Raw genomic sequence first — 26444 nt, 5'->3', positions numbered from 1 at the left:
CCCATACAGGATAAATCCAAGGAGAAACACACCCACACACATGTTAATCAAATGATCAAAAATTAAATACAAAGAAAACATATTAAAAGCAGCAAGGGAAAAGCAACAAACAACATACAAGGGAAACCCTATAAGGTTAACAGCTGATCTTTCAGCAGAAACTCTGCAAGCCAGAAGAGAGTGGCAGGACATATTTAAAGTGATGAAAGTGAAAAACCTACAACCAAGATTATCTCATTCAGTTTGACAGAAAAATTAAAACCTTTTCAGACAGGCAAAAGCTAAGAGAATTCAGCACCACCAAACCAGCTTTACAACAAATGTTAAAGGAAATTCTCTAGGCAGGAAACACAAGAGAAGGAAAAGACCTACAATAACAAAGCCAAAACAATTAAGAAAATGGTAATAGGAACATACATGGTGATCGTTACCTTGAATGTAAATGGATTAAATGCTCCAAGCAAAAGACATAGACTGGCTGAATGGATACAGAAACAAGACCCGTATATATGCTGTCTACAAGAGACCCACTTCAGACCTAGGGACACATACAGACTGAAAGTGAGGGGATGGAAAAAGTTATTCCATGCAACTGGAAATCAAAAGAAAGCTGGAGTAGCAATTCTCATATCAGATAAATTAAACTTTAAAATAAAGACTATTACAGGAGACAAAGAAGGACACACAAAATGATCAAGGGATCAATCCACAAAGAAGATATAACAATTGTAAATATTTATGCACCCACCATAAGAACGTCAATACATAAGGCAAACACTAACAGCCATCAAAGGGGATATCAACAGTAACACAATCATAGTAGGGGACTTTAACACCCTGCTTTCACCAACGGACAGATCATCCAAAATGAAAATAAATAAGGAAACGCAAGCTTTAAATGATACATTAAACAAGATGGATGGATAAAGAAGATGTGGCACATATATACAATGGAATATTATTCAGCCCTAAAAAGAAATGAAATTGAGTTATTTGTAGTGAGGTGGATGGGCCTAGAGTCTGTCATACAAAGTGAAGTAAGTCAGAAAGAGAAAAATAAATACCGTATGCTAACACATATATGGAATCTAAAAAAAAATGGTTATGAAGAACCTAGGGGCAAGACAGGAATAAAGACGCAGACATAGAGAATGTACTTGAGGACACAGGGAGGGGGAAGCGTAAGCTGGGATGAAGTGAGAGAGTGGCATGGACATATATACACTACCAAATGTAAAATAGATAGCTAGTGGGAAACAGCCACATAGCACAGGGAGATCAGCTCGGTGCTTTGTGACCACCTAGAGGGGTGGGCTAGGGAGAGTGCGAGGGAGACGTAAGAGGGAGGAGATATGGGGATGTATGTATATGTATGGCTGATTCACTTTGTGATACAGCAGAAACTAACACACCATTGTAAAGCAATTATACTCCAATGAAGATGTTAAAATGATAGTAATAATAATGATAATAATCATAATAATAATAATAATAAACATAGAGGAGAGAGAGATAAGAAACCCAACTTCTAAAGTGAATACCCCGAAGCTAAAGGTGAAGAGAGAGGCTTGAGAAAATGCTGATGATGCTGTAAAATACACAGAGATCATAGCAGTAAATAGAAGAGCAGATTACACCCTACAGTAGAGTACAGTGCACAGTTCTCCATGAAAAGCTGGCATGTAGCAGGACTAATATACACCAGGACACAAAGTCACAGGTCTGCTTGATTCAATTTGGTGAATTCCTTACATATATGTGGATAATCTGTGACCTGTTTATTGCAAGGCAGATGTGTAGAAAGTGGGAAAATGTCAAGAGAGAGCTACTTTGCATGGCAAAGCAGACACAAACTTGAAGGCAGCGTCGATGGCTTCCACTATAGAAGTTGTCTAGAAGAACGTGAGGAAAAGTGAACGGTGTTCAGGGAATAGAGAGGGTCGTGGGATAACGTCTAACCAGCAGGCTCCCTTTGTGGCCATTTTGCCGCAAAGGTAAGAACGCCCGGAGTGTGAGGTGCTCAGAGGGGGGGCAGCCAGTGACAAGGACAGAGCAGATAGAAGGTAAACAGAAAAGAAAATGACAACCCAAACTTCTTCAAAGGCAGTTGCTTAAAAAAGAAGCACCTTTCTGTCTGCAGAATGGGTATTTGTCAGCATGTGGTCTTGGCAGGAAAAAAAAAATCAGAGAAAGTGTGCTGGTGTTTGAAGAGGCACACGTCACTAGCCAACAGGGGGGGGCACCTCCGTGAAGTCGGGGTGTTCATGGCAAACACCCTGCAGCCACCAACCATGGGGATGACTTCTCCCTGCATTTCCCGGAGTGGATGGGACCACAGCCTCTCTTGGAAAACAGTTTGATTGCAGGCCATTGCTACAGAAAAGTTGTCCCCACTTTACAGCCTGTTAAACCTTGAGACCCTGATAACCTTAGAAGCACACGGGTAGGGATCTAAGGGGAATATAAACTAAATACCTGATTTCTGGTATAAATTGGGAAACAGTGAGTTTGGGGGCATCTCGTTTTGCTTCTCCTATACACACTCAAAGTCTCCTAAATTTCAAATTTTAGCATTTATTACTCTAGAGCGTTTCTTGAAACATATTTGACAAATTATTTGATTGAAGTGCCCATTTCCACATGATCTTTTAAAAGAAGGTGGAATGATAAGCTTAATCCGTATCAATTCCAGTCGTGCTCTGAAGCAAGCAGAAAAAGTAAAGTGTGCAGTCATTCTCATCCAAGTCAGCTCAAAGGATACATGTGATTAACGTGATAGCAGGAGCCACTAACTAGATGTCTAATCACAGTGGAGGGCCTGAAACAAACCCCATAAGAAATCATAGCACTCATGTTACACGGCCTCACACAGAGAGTCCTTCTCCATATGGTAACAGCCAAGACAAAACTGATCCAAGTTCCCTGCAAAGGGATGAGCCACGTCCCTGGGGGTAAGGGAAATATATGTGCTGATGGCCAACTATTCCACTAAGTGCTTCACGCATATTATTTCCCTAATCATTAATATACCCTTGCAAGGTAGGTATTAGTGCCCCCAGTTTACAGGTGAGGAAGCTGAGACCTGGAGAAGTCTAAACAACAGAGCAGGGATTCAATTCTAAGTCAATCTTATCCCCCAAAGTCATGTTTTTTGCTTTTTTTTTTTTTACTGCATTGTCTCCCAAGTGTTTCTCGTCTCTACAATTTTGCTTGTTAATTATTTTCTCTTGAGGAAATCCCCAAACAGGAGGCAGTACATCTCCATTCTCTGATGAGTCATTGCATGCATACATAAATGCAAGTCAGCATTAGTCCTCCCAAAATGCCAATACAAACCATTTCCGTGTAAACTAAAGGCCAAGAGAAAAAGGGTGCACTTGGGTTTCTACTTACATTTCTATTTAAAATGTTAGGGCATCCAAGTATTTGCCCCTTCTTGTCTAACTTTCAGTCTCTGGATAATGTTGTGTTCTAAACCCAGGCTCAACCCCAGTCTCTCCTCACAGCCACACCCAGCTCTGGGCTTTGGCAGTAGTGCTCCTCTTATACAGACTATCTTAAAGTCTGAAAACAAAACGCTGAGCTCTTCCCTGTGTTGAGGAAGCCTCACGTCACTTACAGTGGTCTAGCTCTTCAGTCCAGCACGAACTGATTACAACAGCAGGAACCTGGCTACTGGGGCCCACAGTCTCTTGATGCTTTAGGTAAACTGGCTGTAAACCCCAGTTTCAAAGCCTCGACCGAACACCACACTTTCTATGTTTCACGTCTCTCATCGGGTCCCCTAATATTTGGGAATCAGAGGAAGGAGCTGCACCCAGATGCAGCTGCCCCTCTCTCTGACTCTTTCTGGGCCTCTTCCTTTCCATCCTTTGCCCTCACCTTTGCCCCCACTCTTTTCACTCTCCCCTCCTCCTACAGAAACTTCTCTTTCTTTTTTTTAAAAAAATTATTTTATTGAAGTATAGTTGATTTACAGAGTTTTCTTTCTTAATCACACTCTTGGTAACTCAGTGGCTAAGCCACGTGGTTTATCAGAAATATTTCCTATTCTTTTTATGCCCAAATACCAACAGTGTTATTCCTAAGATAAATTCTGATAAATAAAATTAGGTCTAGAGAAAACCAATGGAAAAGTAAAATTATCATGTAGAAGATACAGAAGATTATAAAAGATGGGTTTTAGCAATGTTTCCAGGATTCTGCATTATCACTGACCTAAAAAGCCACTGGTATACTTTTTTATACTTGTTAATGAGCCCAAAACCCGTTCCAATAACAGTTGGATCAGCTTGCTTTCTTGCTTCTTGTCTGCCTTCATTTGTTGTACGCTGGACTGAGCCGTCACATGTTTGTAATGTCAATAGTAGAAAACATGTCAATACCATTTTTAAATGGGGGAAAGGACACCTATAATGCCAGCTTCATAATTCAAAAAACTTTCTTTTTTTTTTTTCTTCCCTGGTGGTTTTCTTTTCAATGCCTTCCATCAATTTCCTCAATACTTACAGAAGACATCCAAACAATGTATAGCCGTTCAAAGCCCAACATAATCCTGCCAAAATATTAATGTCTTTTTCCCCATTATTCCCACTCATAAATCCCTCATACCTGTTAAATGGCTGGCTCTGGTTTTTCTACATATTTCCATATTTTACTCAATCCTTACTCTTTTCCAGCTAAATAAAATGCTGACCATATCTTTCATAAAAATCTCCAAGAGCACATCTCGAACTTGCAATGTTCATTTCCTTGGTCAGAATGCATGGTGCTGGTGTTTGTTATCATGATTGCAATTATCACTGCCAATATTAACACTTAATGGACACTTAAAATGTTCCAAACACAAGGACAATATATGCATTATGTCATGTAATGCTTATAAAATAAAATGATGTAAGTACTATTTTTATTATTGTTATTTTTTTTATAAAGTAGTCACACACAGAAGGACAAAGTTAGACATGCAGGGGATAGGGATCTGAACTAGGACTCAAATCCACATCTGTCTCACTCTTAACCGTTATCTACATCATCCCTCTGAAACCGATAGTTTCCCTGTCTTGGCAAATGCTTTTCTCTCTGCTAGAACATCGTTCTTGCTTCATCCATTCTTACCGATCCTTCAAGACCCAGTTCAGCCCCCATACCCCCTGGAAACCTACTCGTGCTCAAGTTTATTTGGAGAGCTACGTGTCTGCTTACAGGGAACACTGTTCCAGTTCCTTTCACATCCCTGACCACTCTGTATTGTAACTGTGTGTGTTCACTATCCCTGTGGTCAGTTTTCTACTGACAATAGAACTCTCCCTCAGCATTCAATGAGATTTTTCCCCATTGACAGAACACAGGGCTCAGGTGGGATGTACCTAGTGACCCACTCTCCATGCTTCTGGTCTGTACCGAATAGTCTCCCCCCAAGGGAGGAGCATCTGTGTTGAGGCACACAAGGGCCGTTTCAGCAGGTTGAAACCTGAGACAACAGCCTCAGGGCCGTCTGATGATCCCTTTGCCCCTGGAGGATGAGGCTGACATTAATGCAGTTCGGGCTAATGCCTGGGGCAACCGATCCTGTGATGAAGGGGAGAGACGGTGACTGTTGAATGATGGGAAACTCCGTTAACTATGGAGATGGTTTGGGGACACCAGCCTGTGCGGTAAAAGCACATGCAAGGTCACTGCAACCTCCAAGGACAGAACCATGGGACCAGGTGAGGATGTGGCTCCTTACCCAGAACGCTACTGCTAAGGTGCTGCCTTCATGCAAAGAGTACCTGGAAAACAAAGAGAAGAAAAGCACAAATATAGTTGGCCCCCAGACCAAGCATAGAACCAAGAACCATGGCCTTTGCATGAATTTATTTGCTCTATAATATGATTTTTTTAAAAAATATCTACCTTATTCTCTTTTCTCACCTCATACGTCTGTAAATTGGATGTATTGGGACAGAAAATGGTAAGGTTGAAGTGCAGGGAAGTTCAGAGGTTTATGGACACAGGGACGGCGGACAGAGATGGTGCTGGGTCTCATCTACCAGTCCCGCTGCCTGGGGATGAAAATTAATGTATGTCAGGGAGTGTCTACCTTTATAATTTTAAATGAAGTGGAAGCAGCTGTTGCTCTGAATTCTTTTTAACCCAAGCGCCCAAAAAGACAGTTTAAAGTCTTTTGTTTTTCCTGAGTCAATGATGTAGTCTAAAATCCCAGGCACTTTTTTGTTTGTTTTTCCAACCTGTGCTGAGAAACTTGCTGTCTGAGGAAATCTTCCATCTCTGAAAGGGCTCCAGGGAAAGACAAAGAAAATTAGAGTAAACTGAGGTTTAACCACATGACAACTGTTTCATTTTTGTCTATTTTTTTCCTCTAAGATTTTAGAGAAAAATACTCAGGATTCCTCACTGCACGTACAAAAATAAATGCAATTGAATATGAAATGTCCAACTCCTTTCCCATAAGAAGATTCCAAGTACACAAGTTCATTTCATACTCTGACCCTAACTTCAGATAGATTTTTTAGAATATAAGAAAAAAAGTGTTCCAGTAAGAAGGTTAATTTCCTATGACCCAAATGAATGCCACTGAGACAAGTTAGCAAATTCATTTCTATATCTAGGAGCCCCAGATCTTGAAACTGAAGGGCATGGAAATTGATTGTATTAATTCCTAAAAGAAGTGCCAGTTACAAAAAAATGAGGCTTTATATTCTGTAAAGCTCTAAACTGTATGGTACTTAATCGTGCCTGTGTGATGGTGCAGTTCCCAATTGTACATAATTAAGTATAGGAGGGAAGTGGCTACTGGATTCTGCCTCAGTACTGAACAAGAAAAAAAAAGAATCTTTATAATCCTCAAATAAATGCTGAAAGGCAATTGCTGTAGAGAAAGGAAAGTATGCAGGTAGTTAGATTTGTTCAAGTAGGTCAATGTTTTCCTGAATCAATTAACTCATCTCTCTGGGTATTTGTCTTAATCCATAAAATTGGGATGGTAAATCAAACTCAGTGAGAAGTAGTGAGAATTCAATAACTATTTTAATGTCTGTTAGTCATCTGTGGTCATACATGCAACACAGTTTGCACATGATGGTTATCAATTTCCAGAGTTTAGCACTTTTAAGTGTTCCTCTCCCCAAAAGCTTTAATTTAGCAAAGGAAAGTTGCAAGTCCAACCTCATGGTACATTAGCATTGAAGTCCCTATCACAATGGCCTCCCAAATCCATTTTACCCTCACTATTAAATACACATCACCATGACCAGAGTCACACAAAGAACAAGTTGCCCACTGGCCAGCTCTCCTGACCATTAAAGAAAGATAGAGAAGGAGACCAGAGATTTTGTTTTCAGCTTTTTTTTTAAAAAATAAACTGTACTGGATGCCCTTTCTAGCAAAGAAACCATGTCCAAATGCTCTGAAAGGAACCTTGGCCCAAAGTCCCACTGGGTGAATTATATTCTTTTATAAGTGCAGGGGAGACAGAGGATGAGGACTGTTATGATCCATGGAGGAACCATGGGGAGGTTGGAAGAACAGATACCACGATGAGCTTCCAATGACAGATAGCCTCCCGTGGGTCTACCCTTCCTGTTCTCTGGCAGGAAATGGCTCACATTTTGTCCGTATGCCCGTAGACCTCAGGCATTCACTTCAACGTGTTGACTCCGCCTTGAAGGGTCCCCACATGTGCCAATGTAAGGTCAGTTATTATCAATGATTAAGACTCTTTCCTGTGGTTTTCTTAGTTTGAGTGTGTACATAGGTTCTGAGTCCAACGCATCTCCTCTGGGCAGCATGTAAGTTTACACCTTCCTTAAAGCAAGCCCTCCCCTCAGGATCCTTGTTTGTAACTCCACATTCATGATTCTTGTTTCTCTGAGCTTTGGGTCAGAAGAAATATGGCTGGCTTTAATGTGATATGTGCCTAGAGCCTCAGCCAGGTCTCAGAACTTCAGCCCTCCTCTTCAGGATTTGGATTTTCCTGCTGCTTTGGTTACAGTTGCTCATTTTCTCAATAGGGGATGAGTCTATGAGTGTTGTTTACTGTGTCTGACATAATAATATTAAGGCTGCTAAGTGAAAATATACTGCTTTATACTAAACATGAATCTGACTTTCTTTATAAAATATCATTTGAAAATATTCACATGTGCATAGTTTCTATCTTCTCCATCTGGGTACCAGACATGCGGCTATGTAAGAGGTATTAGAAACAAGAGGAAGATGAAAGAGAAGGTCCCAGGAACCCTGGAAGACAGTCTGGTTTAAATGTAGGGAATTTCCTCAGGACAGAAGGCAGGATGGAATGACAGGAAAAAAAAAAAAAAACATGCCATCTCCTCATTTGAAATTTCACATTTCATAAATAGGCACAGAAAAAATAGGATTTTGTGCCAGTCAGACTTGACTTCACATCCTACCTCTGCCCCCGGAAGCTCTGAGAACTTCCTTTAGTTATTTATTCTGTGGAAGTCTTGGTTTCCTTGGTGATGATGACACCTATCAACCATATCGCTAGGGAGCATCAAAGAGGTAACAGTGAAACTCTCACACTCTCAAGGTAGACCCTCAGTAAATGAAGGCGAGTGTCAACAGGGGAAAGGATGGGGCCAAGGGCTGAGCCCTGAGCCCCCCAGCATCTGGGGGTCAGGGAGATGAGGAAGATGTAGAAAGGAGACTAAAAAAACTGTCAGGAGGAGACAGAAAAGCATGAGAGATGGTGTTCTGGGAACCAAGGTGAAGAAGGTGTTTCCAGGAGGATGGTGCCACAGAGCAATGAATAAGGTGTTCAGGAAAGAGGGAGAAATAAGAGGACAGCAAGCCAGGGAATAGGAGTCTCACATGGAGCCGGCATTCCATAAATTCGAGGTAATGAATGAACTTGAGCATGAATAAAGGAGCCCACGCTCTGCAGGACTACAGCTCATCCATGCAACAGACACCTGCCAAGTGTCACCCTGTACATCTCACACTCCAGCCTCTGCTCCCACCGTCACCCCTCCCCCTGTGATGCTCCAGCCTCCTGCTTTCACTTATAAGGACATTTGTGATTATATTCGGTCACTGATGCAAAGATGAATCAGAAACATCCCTTTCAACCAACCTAAGAAAAAACGTTTTAAAAAGGTCTTGTTTGTGTAACGGGTGTTAGTCCCAGAGGATAGACAACAATGCAGGAAGAATCCGGTCCCTGATCCAAGATGTGTGGCCTAAAACATCTCGGAAATGTCCCAAGGGGAGAAAACGCGAAGTAATCAGAGAGCAATTGTGACCAAGTTGGGAGAAGGCAGGAGACCGAGGTGGCCTGAGGGAGCTCACTCTGAGATTACTTTGAGGTGTGCCTTGACTTCTGTGATCTCTACATTCAGGGAACAGCTTTGCCGCAGAGGGTGGCAAGGTGGAAATCGGAGGGTCACCACTTAAACCAGCAATGTTTCCAAATCACCACAGAGAGGAGTAAAAAGCAGATTTTTTAAAAAGTTCAGCTTTACTGAGGTATGATTGACCTATAACATTGTAAGATTATTTAGAGTATATGTACAGTTCTCCTAATGTTTGCCCTGGAAACCATGAAACACTAAGTCACGGTAATGATGCACTATTATTATTATTACTTAAGCACAGATATTCTCAAGTCTTCTCATGCTACAAAAAATTTGTGGTTTTTGGTGTTAGTCAAAATAATGTATGACATTTTTGAAAAAAGATAATGTGTTTAACCTCCGTGCTTGTGGGAGCTGCCTATTTGTCAGAAAGCATGTGAAAACAGGTAGGTATGTATTCCCGGTTAGTACAACAGCATTCGAATGCCTGTAGTCATGAAAGCTATAGCTGAAGATTCATCACAAGTCTGGTGATAAACCTCAGCTTTCTACCATGCTGTGCTTTATTTCAGTGCAAAGCAGATTGCAGCTTTTTAAAAGTAAGTTGGAAGTGTATTTGCTCAAGGGGTTGCCTTTGGGGGGCATGGAAGTGTGCTTCTCTGCTTAAATCCTTTTAGCTGAGAATTCAAAGATGGCTTTGGGGGTATAAAGCACGTTAAACTTGGCCTTCCTACAAGAAGAGTCTTAAGTACATGCTGCTTTCCTGAGTCCGAGCTGCTGCTGAACTGCCAGGTGGCATCTACAGACCTTCCTGGAAACTGCCTCTGGTTAAAAAATTGAACTCTACTGTGTATAAAATAGATAACTAGTGAGAACCTATTGTATAGCACAGGGAACTCTACTCAGTGCTCTGTGTTAACCTAAATGGGAAGGAAGTCCACAAAAGAAGGGATATATGTATACATATAGCTGATTCACCTGGCTGTACAGCAGAAACTAACACAACATTGTAAAACAACTATACTCCAATAAAAATTAATTTAAAAAAAAAATGAACTCTCCGTTTCTCCTCTAGGGTTTTGCTTCTCAAACCATCCTGTCCAACAAGAAGATAATTGCATCTCTGCCACGGTGGGTGCCCTCTGCTGCCCATGACCGGAGAAGCCCACAGCTCAGAAGTGTACAGAAAGGACTGCGGTGTGCATTACTCCTAGTTAACTTGTTGGGGGCTTCTTCAAGTCTGGGTTCACCTGCGTTGGTACCTGGATCTTCTTATTCTTCACAACAAACTCACGGTCTACAAGTCATTTTTCTCTTGTTAATAAGGAATGCTTCTCATAGCATGATATTACTGCACAGTTTCAAAGAAAATCTCCTTCAAACCTATCAGTGGTAAAGATAGGAAAGAAAACAAGGTGACATAAAGAACCCCTAATATAATCTTTGAGGTTTTCTCCTTGAAGAGCTTTTGCAATTCTGGCTCTAAACTTCTTATCAGTAAAGTGAAAGATTTCAACTAAAATGGTTCTCCTCTAGCCCAAAACATCTTTGGTTCAGAAGTTAACCATGGCTGAGTTTCTGCCTCAACCAACGTAGTCAAATGTACCATCTGTGCCTCCCATCCCCCTGCCCCCTTCTACACACTGTTGAAATGTCTTCTAAACCACACAGCATGAGAAAATGTCAAATACTAAAAAACTAATTCCAAAATGTTCTAAAGGCAGCACAATAAAGGAAAAGAGATGAAAAATCAATACACTCAAGATTTTCTAAAGTAACTAATGTATCCAAGATGGCCTCAGAATTCCTTCTGGAATGTGCTGAGGTCCATGATCTCTACCTTTAGCTTTTAGTCTCAGTAGCTGTCATTGGGATACAGCAGTCTCTCTTCTCCTGATGCTCTCCTTCCTGACTTTACATTCACAGTGATTTTTGAAATCAATATCAAGTAATCATATAGAATCTCACTTCTGCACAGGTAACTTATCATTTTTTTCATTTGTAAAGACCAGATCTAAGAACCTTGTTATAATTGAAAATGTCCCTCTTTCTTCCATTCACAGGTAAAGTTCATAGAAAGACCAGAAGGATTAAAAAATGGACATCTTCCCCTAGCCAGTGAGATTCACATAAGCAATGCCCCCAGCTAAGGCTAGGTAAGCCTTGCTCAGCTCTGTTGTTCAACCAAAAGGCAGCAGCGACAGGTAACTTCTCACCTGAGAAGAACAATCCAAGGGGCGCAGTCACTGCCCCGGCAAAGGAGCCCTCATCCTGTGATGCTGCTGCGGCCTCCATCATGTTTCCATTTCAGGCAGAGAAAACATGTGTAAATACTTTATTAAAATTAAAAAAAACTGATGAAGTGAAAGCTGTTCCCCTCTGATTGATTTTTCAAAAGCTCCCTAGACTGCTTCTGCTACAGATGTTTGCAAAATGATTGGATGCAAAGTGGGCTTAATTCATAAAAGCAATAAAACGTTGCTTATTGACTAAACAGATGAGCTAGCTGAGGGGGGTGTAATTTGGAGTGTTCTTATTGGAAATGTTTTGAAGAAATGTAATGATAGTGGAGAGATAATAAGAGTCTTATTAGCTGTGGTAAATACATTTTCTTACCGAATGCTTGAGAGATTATTGGAATAACTAGAAAATAACCCTCAGATTTTCAGTTTTACTGGCTTTTTGAATAAACATGTAACTTTTAGCTTCATAAAACTATATAATTACTGAGATGCATCATTTAAAATCCATCGATAGGTTTTTAGTGTAATGGGGAAAAGTTTAAGACTGGGAGTCAGGACAACTGTGTTCTAATTTTAGTTTTGCTACTGACTCTATCACAGTTCTCTTCAATAAATAAGTGATGAGGAGACAAAGATGGGGAAGTCAGGTCTCTTCTCTCCAGGAGCATAGAGTCTAGTGCCATAAGCTGGTGTACTCAGAGAACCCTAAATATTCCAAGGAAGTATGTCGGGGGTGGCTGAGGAGAAGTGAAGTGGGGTGAGCTGGGGTACTCTTGGCCCCCTACCTCTGCTTCAGAAAAATATCTCTTCTTTTTCCAATCACATAGGGCTACAGAGTAACACTTCACCTGCCAAAATAACTGGTTGCTTTAAATTTTTTGAGAAACACTAGTTTCATGATAAGTCGTGCCTTTCCTACCTATCACGCAAGTGTAACTTGAAAAGTAAGAAGCCAGTTGCAGGTATGCACGTTTTTGTGTTAAATTTGAGTCACAAAGAAGCAGATGTCGTTTTCTCTGTTGCCACCTTCTTCCCCTCAGTTCAAGGGTGTTCTTGGATTAATATCAATATTTTCATTATTGTAACTCTTTATTTTTACATAGGTTAATTTGTATTTAGAGATATATGAATAAGAATAAACACATGTCATACATTTCACTCAGCAGAGAAATGTCATCGATATTGACAGAATGGATAGTAAGACACAGTGATGCCCCTGCACTGGATGTAAGTTTGGAGAGAATCAATACCAGGCTGTGTTTGGAGGCTCATACAGCCTATGATGTCTGTATCTTAACCCCACTTCCTCCATGGATTACACAGATTGAGTCCAGAAAATCCAGCGTCAGAGATGAGACACATAATTGCATGTGCAAATGCTGGCATCTTTAAATAACACATCATCTGCTGGACACTCTATAGCTTCCACCAGTGAGACATGCTGCCTTCCTTCTCTGCTCTTCATTTGCTGTCACTGCTTGTGGTCCTTGATACCCAAGATTTATAACACCAGGGGAAGTAAGTCAAGATTCCATCCAAAACCACCTCCAATGTTGTTTCTCCTTAGCTTTACTGGTTACAATAAGGCTTTGACATCAAATGGAGGTAATGAGAACATTTCAACAAAATTTTTGTATTATTTTAAATGTCAATAACAAGAATGCATACCTAGCCATCATGGATAATTGCCTGTATTTTATTGCACATTTATATGAACTCTGAGTTCCTTGTGTTTGACATGAGATAGGAATTTAAAGCATACCTATAATGAATAACTTCTTGTATATACATAGCTGAGCTTTTTATTCCAAACTCCATTCTGATGGGCTGCAGGAAAGTCGCTTTCTTTCAATCATTCTTGTGGATTTCCTCCCACCTGCCCTCCCGGGGATGTTCCATGTCCCTGGCCTCTCATAAGCAGTACTGAAGGTCACTGATTATTTGTCCTTGCATATACTGCTGCAATGACTATTGTCTTTATCTACATGGCCCACAGGTTCATCAGCTCTTCGGAAGTCTTTTGGAAGTTTCAGAACCTCTGTAGATCTGGTCCCGTCTCTTTATGACTTTATACCCTGAGAACCTACCTTCCTGGTAGGTAGGTCCTGGTAGGTCTCCCAGCCTCCTGGGGGCACCACCATAAAAAGCTTTGAGCCCCATCTCTATGAGGGTGAAAAGCATTGCTCTTTTCCCCAACTGGCGGAATCGTTATCTACGTATGCATGCATCTATCTATCTATCTATCTCTTATCGACCTATTATCTATCTACTTAAACTAATGATGAAGTTGAACTTCACATCCACTTATTGCTGTCCATTTGGGTGTGTTATTTTGTTTCACTTTGCCACAACTGTAGGCTGTATAGCATGTTTGGGAATTAAAATTACAGCTGTGCCATTTATGAGTAGTATGACTTTGGGTAAGTTACATGAACTCTTTGTGGCCCCATTTCCTCTTTTGCAAATGGGATAAGATTGCCTACCAATGAGTTTAAGTAAGATAAAAACTTTTAACACATAGTATCTATCATATAGTAAGTTTTTAAGAAATGTTAGCTACAGTCATTGCATTACAGCTTCCCAATGAAATAAAACATTTCACACCTTATGAAGCGTTTTTACATATACTTGGATGGAAAGTAACAAATCTGAATTTAAAGTGGAAGAACATGCATTGATTAAGTGTGACCAAGGTTTTGGACATTGGACATAATGTGAAAAGTCACCAGTCTTTGCCACCTTCAGAACATCTCACACAGGTGAAACACATTACATTCAAGCCTATTCTCCGCAGAGCCAGGGGCAGATGCTGGCTTATGCAAAGGATATCACTCAAGTAACAAAGAAGAGAAAATGTATAGATCTATTTTCCTTCAGAATACGAAAGGAAAAAAAATTAGTGAAACAAGACCAAATACAAAGATGGCTGGCAAAAGAATGGAAGCCATCTAGATTGAGAAAAAAGAAAAGTAATAAGATCTTTTTGTTGAAATTACTGTATTGAGATTTCTGGGGTAGTTATCCTGCAGTAACTTTCATTAAATAAAAATGGACCTCAATGCCTGAAGCACAGACTTATATGGCAAGTCACAGAGTGATGGCCCTCCAGGAGGAAAATTGACCCTAAATACTTGACTTTTCCTGAAAACCTTGCAGTGAACTCTTTACTAGACATGGGGGCAGATTAATGAACTCAAAAAGTGTCTCAGGACTGCTCATCCCATCAAATGTAGGCCTATGTGTGTTTGCATATTCATACCTTACAAGACAATGTTCCTCCTATGATGTGTCACATAATTAGATCCAAGTTATCTGTGATCCTGAGTAAAGAACAGATCATTGATCTGAATGGATAATGGAAATGGTTTTGGCTTGAGTTGGAATAATCTGTTTCTAGTTCCACCTCTACTGCCAAGCAGCTGTGCAATGTGGACAGAGCAGCGGATAACATAGAGGCTCAGTTTCCTCATATGTGAGTTGAAGCGGTTGGCCTGCACCATCTCTAGTTTGCTTTCTAGTGACTTTTCTTATGGATAATTGAACAATAGGAGTGTTGTTGATTCATTCCTGACTTCAGTGATCCTGCAGACTATCCATGACCTTCTTAGAACTCTGTTTGAAAGACCTGGTATTTAGTTGTATATAGAGAGACAGGGATTGTTATGATTCATGTCTAAGAGAGCTTTTTACTTGCCTTCAGATTCCTTTGAAGTTGGACAAAGATAGAAATCGGGCATTAGTCACAGCCCAGAGAGTAAATGACAGCTCCCTCGAGATTCTTGTCACCGATTTTAAGTGACTGAAATGAGGAGGGAAGGGTGGGTGTGTTCAAGTCTCCTTTGAACGTGTTGCGCTGCTTTTCATATTGTGGGGAAGTTTCCCTCAGGTCAAGCACCCTTCTGTTAAATTTCACATGGTTATGCTTTTTAAATTATAAATATTCATTTGATTAATATTTCTGCAACCATGAGTTTAAAAAAAATCTATTCAAACACAATAGCCCAAGAACATTATGAGATGGACTTACTATTGAACCTGAATGGTCTACTGACAGGGCTCCCCTATTATCTGCTCTCATGTAAGAAGCAGGAAAGAAAGAAAGAAATCAGAAAATCCAGGGTCACCTTTTCAAACACTAGCTAGCTAGCTGGAGAACAAAGCAGAAAAATAATACACCTTCCCTGAATGAAGGTATGTGGAAGGTGAATTCAAGAATATCCTTGGCTCTAAAAGGATATATTATTTTCAAAAGGGTGCAAGGAGACAACTTTTCTCTGCTAACTGTTGGGAACATAAATTTATATAATCTTTTAGAGTACTTTAGAAAAATAGATATATGAAGGGGATAGAGAGATATGTACACAATAGGAGGAGAGATGGGGAGAGAGAGAACATATGTCAGAAGACTTAAAGAAGTTCATATTCTTTGTTGTAGCAATAATTCTCCTTTATCTAGAAATACATTTTAAAACTAATATTTTTATATACATGGCTATAAATATTACATATATTAGTTGCATATAGGTATGTATATTTAAATATTATGCATAGGAGTATTTATGTGTATATATATATGTACACACAATATATATACATGTATATATGCACATAGAATAGAAATCCTTCTTTCAAATATCATTGTATTTAATGCACATACACATGTAGTAAATAATGTCTCTGTGTGTTTCTTAGCAAGATAGAAAAAGTTAAATGGTAATTCACAAATTGTTGTAGATTCAGAGTGGAGAAGCTGGAGATTTCAAATCTCCAGGGGGCCAATCTTGGGAGAAAGACCCACATTTATGAGTTTTACCCCTAAGATTCCACCAGGTTATCAGTGTGAATATAACCTGAGAAGAATCTCCTCCTGATCCAGGAGGAAGAGAGGAAAGATAACTATTTTGATATATGGCCAGAACATTCTTTTCTCTTAACAAAGGACTTGCCTCAAAAAAAAAATGATTTTCCCAGAGCCTAACTAATCTGGGGGAAGGGAAAACCCCACTCCAGACACCTCTAACCTTGTTGTCTCACCTAAGGTGGAAAAAGCTGAGATGCTCTTGTGAAGGTCACAGCCCATTGATGCAGGCTCATTAACAGCCTGAGACCTAATCATAAGATTACAGATTGTTTTCCATCCCCTCATACCTTACCACTAAGTTAATTAGGCATCTATAAAATAGAGTGGATTGCAACTAAAAGAATAACAAAGCTCAGACCCCAGAGAAAGATTCTCTAGAGAAACCCAGACAACAGGGGAGAAAAAACACAGAGAAAATGTTAACCTCTATCACCTATAACTACAGGGAAGAGTAAGCACAACCTAACTCCTAGCCAGATAAACGTAAACCTCACACTGAAGGTTGATCTGCCCTACTCTCTTTTACTGAGTACATCCAGTTTTCAACGAGAAAATTTAAGGCATGCTAAAAGGCAAAAAAACAGTTTGAAGAAACAAAGCAAGCATAAGAGTAGACTAGGTATGTCTGAATATATCAGACTGAAAGTATAAAATAACAGTAATTAATATGCTAAGGGCTTTAATGGAAAAAGTGGACAACATGCCAGACATGTAAGCAGACAAATGGAAACTCTAAGAATCAAAAGTAGATACTGGGTCAAAAACACTGCAACAGGGCTTCCCTGGGAGTCCGCCTGCTGATGCGGGGAACATGCGTTCATGCCCCGGTCTGGGAGGATCCCACATGCCGTGTAGCGCCTGGGCCCATGAGCCATGGCCGCTGAGCCTGAGTGTCTGGAGCCTGTGCTCCTCAACGGGAGAGGCCATGACAGTGAGAGACCCGCTTACCAAAAACAAACAAACAAAAAAAACCACTGCAACAGAATGATGAGTACCTTTAACAGGCTCATCAGTAGATTAGACAGGGCTGGGGAAAGAATAAGCAAGTTGGAAAATATGTCAATAGAAATTTCTCAAATTGAAAAGCAAAGAGAAAAAAAAAAGAAAAGAAAAATGGGACTGAATGTCCAAGAAATGTGGGACAATTACAAAAATGTATGACATAACGTGTCATGGGAATACTTGAGGAGAAGAAAGTTCAAAAAAAAGGAACAGAAGAAATATTTAAAGCAACAACGGCTGAAAATTGCCTTAAATTAATGTCAGAAACCAAAACGTAGGTTCAGGAAGCTCAGGGAATACAGAGAAGAATACCAAAAAAAAAAAAAAAAAAAAAAAAAGTATACTCAGGCATATCATTTTCAAACTGCAGAAAATCAAAGATAAAGAAAAATTCTTGAAAGAAGCCAGAGAGGAAAAAATATGTTACCTATAGAGGAACACAGATAAAAATTGTACTAGACTTTTCTTCAGAAACCATGCAAGAAGAACGGAGTGAAATGAAATATTTAAGGTCTTGAGAAAACAGAACCACCAACCTAGAATTCTTTATCCATTGAAATTACCTTCAAAATTGAAGGAGAAATAAACATTCTCAAACAAAGAAAACTGAGGGACTTTTTCACCAGTAGACCTAACTTCCAAGAAATGTTAAAAAACTTTCTTCAGAGAGAAGGAAAATGATAAAGTTCAGAATCCTGGATCTACAAAAGAAAGGAAAAGCATTTGAGAAGGAGTAAATGAAGGTAAAATTATTTTACTTTTAAAATTAAATTTTTAAAATTTAATAATAAATTTTAATTTTCTTATTTTTAGTGGATTTAACACATAACAGTTTATTCAAATTAACAGCAACAATGTATTTGGTGATTATAGCTTATGGATAAGTGAAATGAATGTCAGCAATGTTATAAGAGATGGGAGGGAGGAATTGACAATACTCTGTTACAAAGCATCTGCACCACCCATGACGCAGTGTAGTGTTATTTGAAAGTATACTTTGACTGATTATAAATGTATATTACAAACTTTAGGGCAACCACTGGGGAAAAAAAAAAACTGAGTCTGAAGTTGGTGATTTCCCCTTTCTAGGCATTTGTGGAAGTCAGAAATTGCACAAAGCAAGCAGCTAAGAAACTAAGCACAAAACCACTGAAATGCAGAACAGAGTATTCAGTAGTTTATTAGACTGAAGAGTAGACAATTGGATTTCAGGACCCAGTGAAAAAGAAGAGACCTTGGTAAACTGTCTAACCTGACAACTTGGATCCCTGGACAACATATTACAGACCTGAAAAATTCAATACTGCACATTAAGATGTCAGTTGACAAGGGCTCTATCCTTGATCAAACATTAGTCAGCCTCCTCTGAGCCCTCTTCTCAACCAGGCCTGGACCCTGGCCTGCAGTCCTTGGCCTTCCAGCCCAGTTTTAGCAAGAATCTAAAGCAGTTTAATGGGAATCCCCCCACGTTTGATATTTAATTAATTCATCTTAACAATTTTCCATCCACTGACTCCTGCCCAGTGGCTATAAATCCCCAGCTGCCCTTGGTGTGTTTGGAGTTGAGCTCAGTTCTATACAAAGTCTCTCTCCTCTACAGCAATAGTTTGAATAAAATCTGAATTGTCACCTTTAACAAGTGTCAGTAGATGGGTTTCCAGCGCATTTAAAACAGCAGAAAAGAGAATGAATAAACAGTAAAATAGGTCAGTAGAAAATATCTAGGCTGAGACTTGTAGAAGAAAAAGGATGAAAAATATAGGAAAAAACATCAAAGAAAAATATGCTTTAATTCCATACAAATTAAAATTTTTCCTCCATGTGCTATGTAGTGGGGGAAAAAAAAAGTTTAACTGAAGTCCCAGGAAGGTTGTTAAGAGAAAATGGGACAGAAAACATAGTTGAAAACCTGTTAAAATTTTTTCCTCAAACCAAAGGTTCTGGTTCAAAAAGGGCTGTGAATTATGAGCAGAAAAAAATGTAAATGAAATTATCCATAGATTTATCATAATGAAATTGCTAAAAGGAAAAGTCAAAGGAAAATTTTTGAAAACAGAAAAAATCACCACCAGAGAAATAATTACACTGGTACCTGATCTTCAGAGCAGAAATGACAAAACCTAGAAGACAGAATATTATCTTTAAAATGGTGAAAGAAAGGAACACCTAACATAGATTTCTATAAAATTCAATACCCAGCAAATATACCCTTGAAACAAAAAAATTTAATAGAGATATTTCTAGCCAAACAAAAACTCAGAATTTTTTGCCAGTTGGCATCATTAAAGGAATCACTTAAGATAATTTTTTGAGAAGGAAAAAATATCCCAGATGGAAACATGGGAATGCCAGAAGAAATGAGGAGCAAAAAATAGTAAATATGTAATTAAATATAAGTATATATGAGCTATGCAAAGCATGAATATTAAAACCTCATGGAGACTAAAATATATGCAGAATTAAAATACATAGAAAAAACCCCTAGTGGGTATAAATGGAGATAAAGATCCTAGCACTAAGTGGAAAGTGCTAAAAGTACTAAAATATGCTAGGCAGTAACAAGTCAAAATAAACAATGTAAGGACCAATCTAAAATATAATAATATATAACAATTATAGCATAATAATATAATATAAATATAACACACAAGTAAATAGAGATGAAAAGGTAATAATGAAATATCTATTTACATAAAAGTCAAGGAAAGAGAAAAGACTTACAATAACATGTAACTGTAATAACACACAACTTAGAGATGAAAAATATAATAAAGTTCCATTAATTCAAAAGAGCACAAGAAAAGAGAAAAATGTATAAACATAGAGCAATAATCAATGAAGAAAATTAACAAAGGCTGTTGCTTCATGAAAACATAAAGACAGAGAATTACTTATCAAGTAATTAACAACCTAAGTGTCCATCATCGGATGAATGGGTAAAGAAGATGTGGCACATATATACAATGGAATATTACTCAGCCATAAAAAGAAATGAAATTGAGCTATTTGTAATGAGGTGGATGGACCTAGAGTCTGTCATACAGAGTGAAGTAAGTCAGAAAGAGAAAGACAAATACTGTATGCTGACACATATATATGGAATTTAAGAAAAAAAAATGTCATCAAGAACATAGGGGTAAGACAGGAATAAAGACACAGACCTACTAGAGAATGGACTTGAGGATATGGGGAGGGGGAAGGGTAAGCTGTGACAAAGTGAAAGAGCAGCATGGACATATATACACTACCAAACGTAAGGTAGATAGCTAGTGGGAAGCAGCCGCATAGCACAGGGAGAGCAGCTCGGTTCTTTGTGACCGCCTGGAGGGGTGGGATAGGGAGGGTGGGAGGGAGACGCAAAAGGGAGGGGATATGGGAACATATGTATATGTATAACTGATTAAATTTGTAAAATAAAAAAAAAAAGGAAAAAAAAAAGAATTACTTATCAAGAAACAAAAAAGAAGACACCAGTTGCCAGTAGGAAAGAGAAGCATATTACTATAGATATTACAGAAATTAAAATGATGAGCAATATTAAAATGACTTTATGCCAAAAAATTTGAGAATGGAAATAAAATAGAGAAATTCTTTGGGGAAAAAAAAAACCTTAACAAATGACATAAGTAGAAATTAAAAATCTAAATATATTTATATTTATTAATTCCATTTAAATTGTATCAAAATACCTGAAATATATAAGAATAAATTTAACAAATGACCTGCAGAACCTCTTTCTAAAAGATAAAAAACATTACTGAGATAATTTAAAGGAATGATAACTAAATGTAGAGATATATTCATAAATCAGAAAGCTCAATATTTTTAGAGTATCTATTTTCCCCAAATTGACCTATGGATTCAAAACCCCAACAGGGTTTATTGTGAAGTCAATTCAAAAATGTATATGGAATACTACCAAATATAACATAAATAGCTAATGGGAAGCAGCTGGATAGCACAGGGAGATCAGCTTGGCACTTTGTGACCACACTGAGGGGTGGGACAGGGAAGGTGGGAGGGAGACGCAAGAGGGAGGGGATATGGGGATATATGTGTGTGTGTGTGTGTGTGTGTGTGTGTGTGTGTGTGTGTGTGTGTATAGCTGATTCACTTTGTTATACAGCAGAAACTAACACAATATTGTAAAGCAATTATACTCCAATAAATATGTTAAAAATATACGTATAGAAATACAAAGAAATTAAGAGATACAAACTAATCATGGAAAAGAAGAATAAAGTTGGAGGATGCACACTAACTGATGTTAAGACTTACTATGGGGTTTCCCTGGTGGCGCAGTTGTTGAGATTCAGCCTGCCGATGCAGGCGACACGGGATCGTGCCCCGGTCCAGGAAGATCCCACATGCTGCGGAGCGGCTGGGCCCGTGAGACATGGCCGCTGAGCCTGCACGTCCGGAGCCAAAAACAAAAACAAAAAAAGACTTACTATGAAGTACAGTTATTGGTTTGTGGATACATAAACAGATTATTGGAACAGAGTAGAGACCAGAAAAAGACCCACATATATACATTCAATTGATTTTTCACTAAAGACCTGAAGTGTCTCAGAGAATGTCTTTTGAAAGAAAATAGCATTTCAATAACTTAGTAAACACATGGAGGGAAAATAAACTAATTACACACTCTTAACTCAGGTTTTGCACAAAATTTAATTTGAGATGGATCATAGCTCTAAACATAAAAGCTAAATCCATTAAAGTTCTATAAGAAGTCATAGGAGAATAACTTTTCAGGTAGGTAAAAATTTCTTAGGAAAGACATACAAAAATCATATCATAAAAGAAGAAAGGCAAATTGGAACTGATGATAATTTAGATCTTCTACTCTTCAAAAGCTACAACTAAGAAAATGAAAAAAAAAACAAGCCATAAGCTGAGAGAACACAGTCTCTGTATGTATCCGACAATGGAGTGAAGGAACCATTCTGTGTGGTACTGGGATGATGCCTACAGGAATCTGTGCATTCGTCAAAACCCATAGAGCTGCACACACCAAACAGTGCACTTGAATGTATGCAAACTAAAAAGTAAAAATTAAACCAGGATGTCTAGGGATCTGAGGATGGAATGCCAAATGAATCAAAGTACCAGAGATGTGTGACTTGACCTCACTGACGGGGCAGGGGTGGAGGATCTAAGTTAGCCTGGAGAATGTTGTTTTAACTGGAAACCCTAAGACTAAAGACAAAGAAACTGTACTCCCTTGTAAATTTGCTTCTCATGGCAAAGGGGGTTAACTATTATCAAATTTCTTTACATGTATTCTGGTGTTTGACAAGTAAGAGATGGATGGTGGATGGCTAGAATCAAATTTCTCATTGTTGGAAAGGGAAACTACAGGTAAGCAAGAAGGAAAGGCGGGAATGAACCCTGTGGTGAGTGTTGGATTAGTCAAAGACATCAGTATGAACTCGTGTGTGTGTGTGTGTGTGTGTGTGTGTGTACATACAAATATACATATACTTACAGAGGATACAGAGGCAATATCCCACCCTGCATACATTAGTTTGTACACATACATGTGTTATCTTGCCTGTCCACTGAGACGGCCTTGACACCTGGATGCTAACATCCAGATTCTGATTTCTAAATATTTTTCTGCTAGAAAAAAAACCAGGGCTCCTTGGAGAAATGTCTGATTCTAGAACATTGACAGGGAATATACAAGATGAACCTGGAGCATCTCTTCGGCCTAGAAAGTAAGGAAGTGTTGAAAAAAAAAGAAATGATGGGGACATATCAAAGGAACACACGAATAGGTGTAGGGAATGAAGAGGTACAAACTACTATGTATAAAATAAATAAGCAACACAAATATATAGTACAACATAGGGAATATAGCTAATATTTTATAGGAACTGTAAATGAAATATAACTTTCAAAAAAAGGAACACACAAGCCCAACTGAAAGAGCTACCAATAGCCAGAACCACTTGAGCAACAATATAAATAAGGTAGTATTGGATTATCATCCACAGGATAAAATAAATCCATAGTTTGTATAAATAAATGGTTGAATATACAAATAAATGAAGGCAAGGAGGCAAAATCTCCCTTACACAAAATCTCAAATATATGTAGATATTTTCCCCATAGAAGGTTCAGCTAATCCACCCCCTTGAGAGTACCCTGAATTTTGTGACTCACTCCCAAGAGTAGAGTAGGTAGGGGGAAAAAATAACAACTTCAAACTGGAGGAACTGGTCATCGCTCCTTAACCAGGAGCTATGGCACTGATGTTATGTGGAGGTCAGGTACCTCCAATAGGATGTGATGAGAAGGGCACTTCGCCCATGTCATATTCTTTCCCAAAACCCCTAACCAAGTCTATTCAGGAGAAAATGCACCCACATTCTGCAAATTACCTGGTGAGAATGCCTTAAAACTCTCAAGATCATCAAACAAGGACAGTCTGAGGCACTGTCACAAACCAGAGGAGGCTAAGGAGACATGAAGACTAAAGGCAATGGCCTGTGTCCTGGAACAGAAAGTGGACATTAGTGAAAAACTGCTGAAATAGCAGTAAAGCGTGGACTTTGTTTACTAGGAAGGGCTTTAGTTGATGTCTTAGTTTTGAGAAACGTAGCATGGTAATGTAAGAGGATAATATTAAGGGAGAGTGAAACTGGATGAAAAATGTAGGGGAACTCTGCATTACTTCCATAAATCTGTAAATCAGAAATCATTCAAATAGAAAATTTACTTTAAAAAATTCTTATTGTGCCATGTTTAGCCCAACATAGGAATTCGATATTGTTGAATGAATTATATATGAAAATGGCTTTGCATGTCTGGAACACGGTAAGTAATCAGTATGGCAGTTTAAGGAAACAATTAAAAAGACATAATAAATTGCCCTTGATTAGGGATCACACCAAGGTCTTTAAGCACTTTGAAGATAAAACCCGACACTGATTTTAATGAAGTTGCTTATGTCTTCAGTGTCTGGGTCATATGTTGGTTTCTTTCCACAATATTCTCTTGGCTATTAAGATCAGCTCTAACATCTCTAAGCAAGAATTACCCAGCAATAAAATTCAAGAGCACCTTTTAAAAATAATATCCTTGTCTTTAGATTTCCAAGTGCAAAGAGGAATCTGATACCTTCATTGTATTCCTCTTTTCCTTTTGTGCTAAAGTTAGCTTTTGACTAATGCTTATTGCCTAAGCTGTACCACTTTTGATGTTGACATGGGCAATTCCAAAAAATATTAAACTTTACTCTGCCTAGTATTCCGTTTCATACTGGGACAAATATAAGCTAAGCTTCAGAATTATTCATTTATTAAAGTTCTAGAAGTTCTTACTTGTTAAGTCAAAGGAACACAAAATTCAACTTAAATTCCAACGTTACACCCTATCTGAAATCCCAGTTCATAAGAAGAATTTGAACACAGAATTTTTAAGTGCATTTTTTTTCTTTCTTTTCAACGTTGTGCTTCAGATGAAGCCTCTGTAAACATACTGTCGGAGTGAAGGATATCTTGTTTCATAGCTGCAATACAATTTCACAGAACGTGGAAATGAGAGAGAGAAAAGAACTATTAAATCATCGTGTCCGCTCCCTGCTGGCACTGGATTGCTCCCCGCAGTACATTTTCCGTTGCTTTGTCGATTTTGAAATGACTCAAGCAAGGAGGTTTCCATCACTTCCCTCGGGAGACTTTTCAATGGTTTAATAGCCCTCACTGTTAGGATTGCTTTAATTTTCCTTTGCTCAATTTTATTCTCTCTTTCCCAGTTGCACTCCCCTGGATGTGCTCTCCCCCTCCCCAATGTTAGAGAAGCTCTCATCTGTTAGTCATCTAAGGCACGGATTTAGTCCTTTTAATCTCCACTCAGAAATCCAATGCTCAGTCTTCCTTAACTGTTCTCCTTGACTTTCTTTGGAGACATTCTATTTGTTGTCAGCTAACACCAGATTGATTTAATCAGAATATAACTAAATTATTAGTACTCTGTTTATCCCAGAAGTCTATAATATGTGTTTAATATATTCTTGCACAAATAGCAAGCTCTTCTGTAATCTTTTTAACACCTATTTAGTGCAGCAGCGAGCTAAACAATGCACAAAGGAAAATTCAGATTACTTCCCATGGGTTTAAATCCCAAATCCAAATACGGCCTGAGTAGAGATGGACCAATTTTTTAATGATGCATATGCTCCCATATTTTTCTAGGAGATTTGCAAAATTATAATAAGGTTGTCTATGATTTATTTTACTTAAAGTATATGGTAGCTACTGTTACAAACAAAGATACATTTCAATAATAAGAGTTTATCTTTTGATACTAGAAAACTAGGAAAAAATTAATAAATTGTGATACTACTTATATTTGTAACATGGGAATTAAGGTCCTTATCCTTAGCCCTGTAGGAAGGAGCATGGGGTCAGAGGAATAGACCAAGGAGCACTTAGCCTGAAACAACTGAAGACTGAAGATCCCTCAATTTCTTTCCCCTGCTATAGTCTGAATGTTTGTGTCTTTCTAAAATGCATATGTTGAAATCTAGTTCCCAAGGAGATGGTATTAGGAGGTGGGATCTCTGGGAGGTGATTAGGTCATGAGGGTGGAGCCTTCGGGAATGGGATCAGTGCCTTGTAAGAGCCACTTGGGAAAGCTCTCCCTCACCCCTTCCTCCATGTGAGGACACAGGGAGAGGGCAGCCACCTATGAACCAGGAAGCAGGTTCCCACCAGACACCGAATCTGCCAGCATCTTGATCTTGAACTTCCCAACCTCCAGAACTTCAAGAAATAGGTGTTTGCTGTTTATAAGCTGCTGAGCCTCTGCTATTTTGTTATAGCAACCCAAGTTGACTAAGACACTTCTCTTCCGTCCATTACTGTTCAGAGTTGCTGGGAATATTCTCAGGTGTGTGTGGAGTGGGGGACAATTTGCAATCGGGAAGTATTTCCATGTCAGCATAGCAGGTCAACTGCCCAAAGACAGCTCAGAACAATTGGGACCTAAATCTCTAATGTTCTAGCA

The sequence above is a fragment of the Mesoplodon densirostris genome, chromosome 14 (assembly GCF_025265405.1).
Source record: "Mesoplodon densirostris isolate mMesDen1 chromosome 14, mMesDen1 primary haplotype, whole genome shotgun sequence".
Lineage (NCBI taxonomy): Eukaryota > Metazoa > Chordata > Mammalia > Artiodactyla > Ziphiidae > Mesoplodon > Mesoplodon densirostris.
Note: the sequence above shows the minus strand (reverse complement) of the source record.